Source organism: Octopus sinensis, linkage group LG3 (assembly GCF_006345805.1).
Source record: "Octopus sinensis linkage group LG3, ASM634580v1, whole genome shotgun sequence".
NCBI lineage: Eukaryota > Metazoa > Mollusca > Cephalopoda > Octopoda > Octopodidae > Octopus > Octopus sinensis.
The window spans coordinates 37478036-37487499 of record NC_042999.1 but is presented as its reverse complement, the minus strand read 5'-3'; positions in this window follow the sequence as shown (position 1 = coordinate 37487499).

Sequence of the window (9464 nt, the reverse complement as noted above, 5' to 3'; positions counted from 1 at the left end):
ATTTGATTAAGGTATCTTTGGCCCAACAAGTAGCTAGCAGACTACCCCTTGGTTGGGCAATTACTACTTCCAAGATTCTCCTAGCTATGAAACATATGTAGCCTGGATTTTATCTAATCCATTCCTTAACTTCTGGATATATATATATATTTTTACTCTTTACTCTTTTACTTGTTTCAGTCATTTGACTGCGACCATGCTGGAGCACCGCCTTTAATCGAGCAACTCGACCCCGGGACTTATTCTTTTGTAAGCCCAGTACTTATTCTATCGGTCTCTTTTGCCGAACCGCTAAGTAACAGGGACATAAACACACCAGTATTGTCAAGCAATGCTAGGGGAACAAACACAGACACACAAACACACACACGTATATCATCATCATCATCATCATCATTTAACGTCCGCTTTCCATGCTAGCATGGGTTGGACGGTTCAACTGGGGTCTGGGGAGCCCGAAGGCTGCACCAGGCCAGTCAGATCTGGCAGTGTTTCTACAGCTGGATGCCCTTCCTAACGCCAACCACTCCGAGAGTGTAGTGGGTGATTTTATGTGCCACCGACACAGGTGCCAGACGAGGCTGGCGAACGGCCACGCTCGGATGGTGTTTTTATGTGCCACCGACACAGGTGCCAGACGAGGCTGACGAACGGCCACGATCGGATGGTGTTTCTTACGTGCCCACAGCACGGAGGCCAGTCGATGCGGTACTGGCTACGGCCACATACATATATACAACGGGCTTCTTTCAGTTTCTGTCTACCCAATCCACTCAGAAGGCTTTGGTCAGCCAGAGGCTATAGTAGAAGACACTTGCCCAAGGTTCCACGCAGTGGGACTGAACCCGGAACCATGTGGTTGGTAAACAAGCTACTTACCACACAGCGAATATCAATTCCAGCGTCACAGGGATGAGATATTCAAGTTAAGAATATTAAGTTGAATTATTCTCAATAAATATATACATATATATCAAAGTATCATTAGAGACAAAAATCTCCATAAAATTCAAAAAATCAGAATATAAATTCAACCATGTCCTAGAATATTATATTTAATACTTACTATTCATGTTCAAAGTTGTCGACTACACCTGTTTCATGAGGTTGTGTACTATGTTCCTGAGACACGCTGTCTCTTACAGAACCTCCCCTTATATACAACCCCAAGCTTCAGGTCCGCCGATCCCCCATTTATAACTTTATCTATCATTATATATTCCAACTTAAAAGTATATCAAACTAAACAGATGTATAAATGAATTCCTAGTATATCAAAACATATAAATGTGTAAATAAATTCATTGAACCTTGCAGTTTAAACCATAATTAATTATGAATTAAAAGTGAATTACGCCTAAAAAAATATATACCATGTGGAAAATGTATACCAATGCGGAAAAAATATATACTAATGAGAAGAAAATATAACATTATAAGAATAAAAATTAATTAGATATATATATATCTTATATAGGCACAGGAGTGGCTGTGTGATAAGTAGCTTGCTTACCAACCACATGATTTCGAGTTCAGTCCCACTGTGTGGTACCTTGGGCAAACGTCTTCTACTATAGCCTCAGGTCGACCAAAGCCTTGTGAGTGGATTTAGTAGATGGAAACTGAAAAGAAGCCTGTCGTATATGTGTATATATATATGCGTATGTGTGTGTGTGTGTGTGTTTGTCCCCCCAATGTCACTTGACAACCGATGCTGGTGTGTTTACGTCACCGTAACTTAGCGGTTCGGCAAAAAGTGACCGATAGAATAAGTAAAAGGCTTACAAAGAATAAGACCTGGGATCGATTTGCTTGACTAAAAGGCAGTGCTCCAGCATGGCCGCAGTCAAATGACTGAAACAAGTAAAAGAGTATCCAAATGAAGAGGATGATTAAGAGATGAATGTAAGCTAATACGAATGACAAAAATTCAGGTGAATGTTACGTGTAAAATACGAATGAAGATATGAAAGGATATATGGAGAAAAAAATATAAAGGGGAAAACATTTAAAAATGAAAAAAATTATATCTTTCTTTTACTTGTTTCAGTCATTTGACTGCGGCCATGCTGGAACACCACCTTTAGTCGAGCAAATCGACCCCGGGACTTATTCTTTGTAAGCCTAGTACTTATTCTATCGGTCTCTTTTGCTGCCAAACCGCTAAGTGACGGGGACGTAAACACACCAGCATCGGTTGTCAAGTAATGCTAGGGGGACAAACACAGACACACAAACATATACACATATATATATATACGACAGGCTTCTTTCAGTTTCCGTCTACCAAATCCACTCACAAGGCATTTGTCAGCCTGAGGCTATAGCAGAAGACACTTGCCCAAGATGCCACGCAGTGGGACTGAACCCGGAACCATGTGGTTGGTAAGCAAGCTACTTACCACACAGCCACTCCTACTAAACTTAATTTAAAATGTAAAAGAAAGGTGGTATTCAAGAAATCCAAGAATGGTAGAGCGGACATCATCAAGCACTTCATTGTAACCAGTTATGTAACATTTCTTGTTGAGTTTCGTCCGGGTTTCTTGAAACCTTATGAAAAATGCCATGTTAGGATCAGAAGTTGCACCCATCAGTGAGTTGAAACAGCCCCTAAAAACTACCAAAAAAAATGTGATGACAGCAAAGGAAGTAAAGCATTTTGCAATTGAACAATTTTTCTAGATTTGTACAAGCACCATTTCCTCAATCTGTGTTGCTTGCTGTCATATCACAGCAAAGTGACTGAATTTTGTCAGTTACTAGCAGTATCGCCCAGCGTTGCTCAGGTTTGTAAGGGAAATAACTATATAAGCATTTTTAGAGAGTTATAGCCAAAAATTAGCAAAAAAATGCATTAAAAATGGGGAAAAAATGATGGTAAATTTTTTTTAAATCTTTGACTCATCGTAGACATTTCTAGAGAGTTACTTCCCTTATATAATAGCGAAAAAATGCATTAAAATGGGGAAAAAATGATGGTAAATTTTATTTTAAATCGTAGACTCATCGTAGATGCGCGCTAATATCCAGAAGGGCTCGATATGAATCACGACTATAAGATACCCGGTTTTGGTTAAACTGCACCGCAAAATGTGGGAGTAGTTAGGAATCTAAATCGTAGGAGACAGACACACAACCTTACTTTTATATATAAAGATATACCCCATTTCTCCACTGCTTGGTAAACAGCTATGGCTTGCTGTTCTGAAGATATTGGAATTTCAGGGACTCCCAACAATTACTACTTGCCTTGGAAAGTTACTATTATTGCCAGTCTACCAACCTTTTCAATACCTGTGAGTGCTGGGAGGAGCTTTCCATCCCAGTGCAACACTAATTATTGACAGTTATTTAGATTAAATCTGTGCTGTATTTCTGTGTGTCTTGCTTCTCTAAAGTTTTTTCTAAGGCATTGAAAAGACGTACGATTTATTACTAGGGTTTCAATGTCATGCCCAAAAGCTTCTGCAGCAGCCATTAATATGTAAACCCCATTTCTGTCAGTGATTTTACACCCATCAAAAACTTCAGAGAGACGGGGAGTAAAAAAAATTGCAATGTACCTCGAGTTGATGCTGTTGCTGATGAAGATAGTTGTGTGAAAAAGTGCCACACCCTAGCGGTTGAGGGAATCTGTGGAAGAGGTGGACCCAGGAAAACCTGGGACGAGGTGGTGAAGCACGACCTTCGATCTTTAGGTCTCACCGAGGAAATGACCAGAGACCGAGACCTTTGGAAGTATGCTGTGCGTGGGAAGACCAGGCAGGGCAAGTGAGACCATAACCCGTGGCTTCTACCTGGGACGTAGCCAGCCCACTTATGCATACCTTTCCTTCTTGTGACACAAACCCTACTTGTGAAGACCTGTTGAGGCAAGTGAAAATCAAAATCAAAATCGATCAACATCAATGGAAATTGTAGCTGTGATACCAGTGCCGGTGGCACGTAAAAAGCACCATCCGATTGTGGCCATTGCCAGCCTCGTCTGGCCCCCGTGCTGGTGGCACATAAAAAGCACCATCCGATCGTAGCCATTTGCCAGCCTCGTCTGGCACCTGTGCAGGTGGCACGTAAAAAGCACCCACTACACTCACGGAGTGGTTGGCGTTAGGAAGGGCATCCAGCTGTAGAAACACTGCCAGATCAGACTGGGCCTGGCACAGCCTTCTGGCTTCCCAGACCCCAGTCGAACCGTCCAACCCATGCTAGCATGGAAAACGGACGTTAAACGATGATGATGACAGAGGAATTTTCACTGTCATCATCACCACCACTGCTTTGGCTGCTTGATGTTGAATCTTCAGTTTCTGATGTAGCAAACTAATGAATAGCAAAATTTTGTTCCATTTCTTCATAAGACTTTTTTCGTGACAGTTTCCATTGAAGTGCACTTCAGTGCTCTTTCTTCCTTGTGCTTTAGTCTTTGATCTACTCTAACCATGGATCCTAGTTGTCCTTTTTGGTACTGAAGCATTAAGAACTTATTACCCTCTTCAATTTTTCTCTTTCCCAAAGCATCTGAATGAGCTACGTCAAAGAGATCGTCCATCATTTCCGTCGAAAGTTATTCTTTTTCCTTGCTTGCAGTTCTAGTCAAATTTTTCTGTAAACCTTTCCATTCATCATAGAGTTTGAGTACCTTATCAACGCAGTGGTCATTTCTTCTGGTAGGAATTCATGCTTTTTGCCAAAAAAAGAAAAAAAAAATGGAAACTTTTCGAATCACTAATGCTTCACTTTCCTTCATTGTAAGATTTACAACTCTTACATTGTAGGAAAAAAGAATGCTTAAAACTGTGAGAGATTGCAGAGAGGTTAAATATATCACACACAGCAATTGAAAATCACATAAAGTGTCTTGGACAGGGTTCTACGTAAATTGAAAGAGATTCATTTAACACAATGAATCAATATTTGCAATATGCATCTCAAACGCAATGAAATTGACCTTTCTTTTTTAAATGAATAATCACTGGTGGTGAAAAATGGATTGTTTACATTAACATCAATTGAAAACGATCATGGTCCAAGTGTAATGATTCAGCACAAGCCACATTGAAAGCTAAATTGCATAAAATAAAGGTCATACTGTCAATTTGGTGGGATTACAAAGGTGTTGTGTATTTTGAGCTGCTTCCAAGAAACCAAACAATCAATCCAGATGTTTACTGTCAACAACTAATGAAACTGGAGGAAGCAATCCAAGAAAGACGGCCAGAATTGCCAAATCGTAAAGGAATTATTGGAGCTTGGTTGGGAAGTGATGTCACATCCACCATATAGCCCTGGCCTTGCACCATCAGATTACCATTTACTTCAAAGTTGGCAAAATTCCTTGAATGGTAAAACTTTCAATAATGATGATGACCTGAAATCGCACTTGCTTTAGTTTTTGGTTGATAAGGACCAGAAGTTCTATGAGCATGGAATCATGAAGTTGCCGGAAAGATGGCAAACGGTCATCAAACAAAATGGAAAATACATAACTGATTAAAGTTCATTCTTTGTATGAAAAAAAAATTGACTTTTATTTTACACTAAAAAACCAAAATTATTTTCTTGCCAACTGGATGCATCATCATCATCATCATCATCATCGTTTAACATCCGTTTTCCGTGCTAGCACGGATTGGACAGTTCGACCGGAGTCTGGGAAGCCGGGGCTGCACCAGGCTCCAGTCTGATCTGGCAGTGTTTCTACAGCTGGATGCCCTTCCTAACGTCAATGCATATATATTTATATTCGGTGGGGGTGGGTGCTGAGAAGTTCCTAGCTGTGGGTAAAATAAAATACAAGAGGATCAATTATGATTTTATTCAACATACTGCCAGAGTCCTTCAGATTTTCTAAGCCCCGTAAAAAAACTCGAAAGGTCGGGCTTCCAAGCAGGACTTTTACGATACCCATAAAACCAGGAAGTTGTCAGTACCCCATCATGTATATATATATATCAATAATAATAGTGATAGTTTCTTATCAGGAACAAAATGTTTAATAGGACTGCTATAGAAGTGCTCAAGTAAATGAGACAAATATAATAAACTTTGGTTGTAGAACAAACAACAGATATAAGGTCATCCACCTAACATATCACATCTTGAAATTTTAATCACATAATGCTTTTTCTTATACATAGAATATAGATGCATAAATCCAGAAGATGAAACATAATTCATTTAGACAAGCATATAAGAAAAACGTGTGAGTACAGTCTATCGGGATTAACAATTAATAATTAATACTTTAACGACTAAAAAAAAAAATTTTTTTAACATTATAACATCTAGAATAATAAATATATAAAAAAATATATATATATTCTTTTACTTGTTTCAGTCATTTGACTCTGGTCATGCTGCAGACTGCCTTGAAGGGTTTTAGTCAAACAAATTGACCCCAGGGACTGATTTTTTAAAGCCTAGCACTTATTCTATCATTCTCTTTTACCCAACTGCTAAGCTACTGGGACGTAAACACACCAACATCAGTCTTCAAGCGATGATGGTGGGGAGGGTACAAACACAAAGAGACACACACATGTATGTTGGGCTTCTTTCAGTTTCTGTCTACCAGATCCACTCACAAGGCTTTGGTCGACCCAAGACTATAGTAGCAGACACTTGCCCGAGGTGCCATGTAGTGGGACTGAATCCAGAACCAAGTTTTTGGGAAGCAAGCATCTTACCAGACAGCCATTATGTGTGTGTGAGGTGTGTTACTGTCATACAAATGATATCATTCATTTCCAATCTTCTGTGAAGAATATGTCTAGCCATGTGAAAATGTTACTTTGCTTGGAAACAGGCAAGGGTTGGCTGAAGGAAAAGCATCCAGCCATTGAAAATCGGCTTTGAAAATGAATTTCGTTTGACTCGTTTAAGCATGGAAAAGTGGACCTTAAAAAATGATGATGATGTTAGCTTTAACATCTGTACCTATTTCTTTACTACCCACAAGGGGCTAAACACAGAGAGGACAGACAAGGAGATTAAGTCGATTACATCGACCCCAGTGCGTAACTGGTACTTAATTTATCGACCCCGAAAGGATGAAAGGCAAAGTCGACCTTGGCGGAATTTGAACTCAGAATGTAACGGCAGACGAAATACAGCTACGCATTTCGTCCGGCGTGCTAACGATTCTGCCAGCTTGCCGCCTTAACATCTGTACCATCTTCACTAAATAGATAGCTTGGGTTTCCTAAAAACATCTCTTTTTATATAATTGCCAGTATATCAATGTAATTGATTTTGTTTTATCCCATTAAAACATACAGCCTTCTGTCTAGGTTAGAAATCAATATATCTGAAAAACATGATAGTCAAGAAAATTTTCGACTGTCTTTTTTGATCAATCTAATCAATACTTAGGATGTTGCCAATTTTCTGTGAATGCCAAATTTTCTATAGATTAGACTGAAGCTTCACCTGTGGCAGCCAGCAGTGGTTTATTTAGCCCAGATAGGTTCCTCATTTCCACCGATTTCAGAGTTGGAGGTGATGTAAGGAAATGATGTGTCCATTATAGTAAATCTTTCAATTCTGGAATTTTTTTACAGATTGTCATTTTAATGAAATGCACTTTAGTTGTTACAACATGATCACTTTTATCATTAAATGAGCCATGGCTAGGGTAAAGATTCCTTCAATTCTGGAACCAGTGTAATTATCCGAATACAACAAGAAGAAACCCAATGGACTCACTCTTCGCATCTGAACTAAATAGAGATGCTTTGTAGGAAATTTCAGCACTTGCGACTTTCTTTCTTCTCTGTACCTTTTTTTCTTTTCTTCTCCATCACAACTCTTCGAAACTGCGTTTGGAGGTGAGGCTTACTGCGTCAGTAGCCAAATAAAATAAGTCACTGAAATTCCAGTAATTACTTTTTCTCCCTACGGTTTTTGGGATGTTGGAGAGTACTGATGACAAGAAAGGTTTTTGACTTCGGTAGAATCCCATTTCATTGAAGTATCAGATGATACTTGGGAAGGTGTCTTGCTAATCCAATGCCTCAGGCTTGCAATTGCTGTAGTAATGTCATTAAGTGTTTTGCTCTTTTAACTGGAGAATACCAGTGCCCTCTGGCGCAATGTATGAGTGTGCACGTTCTTATTTTGTTCATTTGCAGATTTCTGGGTTTTTTTTACTCTTTATTTAAAACTATTTTCCAGCTGTTTACTTTTTTGTAAATTGGGTTATATTTCTCACCATCGAAAAATAAATTGCAAATTTTCCCTTTAGAGAAAGAGAAATGTCAATCTTTCAAACATATTTTGAGAAATCACTGCTGAAGACAGAAAAAAAAATAGGGAAGAAAAAAACATTAATTGATTAATTATCTAATAATATTTCTAAAATCAGAAGTACCATAAATATCATTTTGTTTCTGAGAGTAATTTTACCGACTACAAAATTAGTTTAGATCAAGGGAAGCAACTTTAAAAGAAATTCAAGGGACATTACTTTGAAATTACTATTTCTAAAAACAGGATTTGTAACGAACATTTATTATCGGCAGAAATTACGAATTGACTCGAGGGCCAAGAATTTCGTATAATTGACCCTCTAGAAAAGGCAGCCAAATTTCCCTAAATCACACCGTCCTATCCTCAAAACAGGTGTGGTGGGATACACTGGGTTAGGTAAGGTTGGGATGATTGCTCTTAGAATATCTTTGATCCATAGGTCTGTTAGATCTGAGTTAACTAAGGGTTACTGTAAAAATAGCAACTAAAAAAATAATACTTATTTTTTCATTAATTTGTATATTAATTCTGCGACTCAACTCTGTTGAACGTCTTGTGTTTTGTAGCAAGCTGCAAGTTACAGTGAAAAGAAAAAAATGAAAGAAGTCAGCAGATGTAGCGACTTACCCAGGGATTCCATCCGCAGCAAAAATAATTTAAGTCTGTGTCACCATACTTACTGTATTCAGGAAAAAATTACTAATACTTTTATATATTGGTTCTCTTATAACTTATTTTGGTGTGTACAAAGCGGAGTTTTGCATTATCATGTCTTATAAATCCGAAATATGCCTGAAGCTGTTGCCTTTACTTGGTAAGCTCAGATTGATATGGTTTCAGATTTTGGTACAAGGCCAGAAATTTTTACGAGCGGAGGTTAGTCGATTACATCGGCCCAACTCCTCAATTAATACTTATTTTATCGATCTCGAAAAGATGAAAGGCAAAGCTGTCCTTGGCAGAATTTGAACTTAGAGCTTAAAGAACTGGGAGAAGATGCTACCAAGCATTTTATCCTATAAGCTAAAGATTCTGCCAACTCGCCGCCTTAAGATCGGATTAAAATAATTCTTTGTAATATAGGTATCAGGCCTGAACTTTTGAATCATAGGTGTCGCGCTGTTTATATATATATATATGATAGATCGCTAGCCATTACACATTCTTTATCTTCTCTCCTTGTTTCTTTCTGTGTTCCTTTCTGTGGAAGAGCG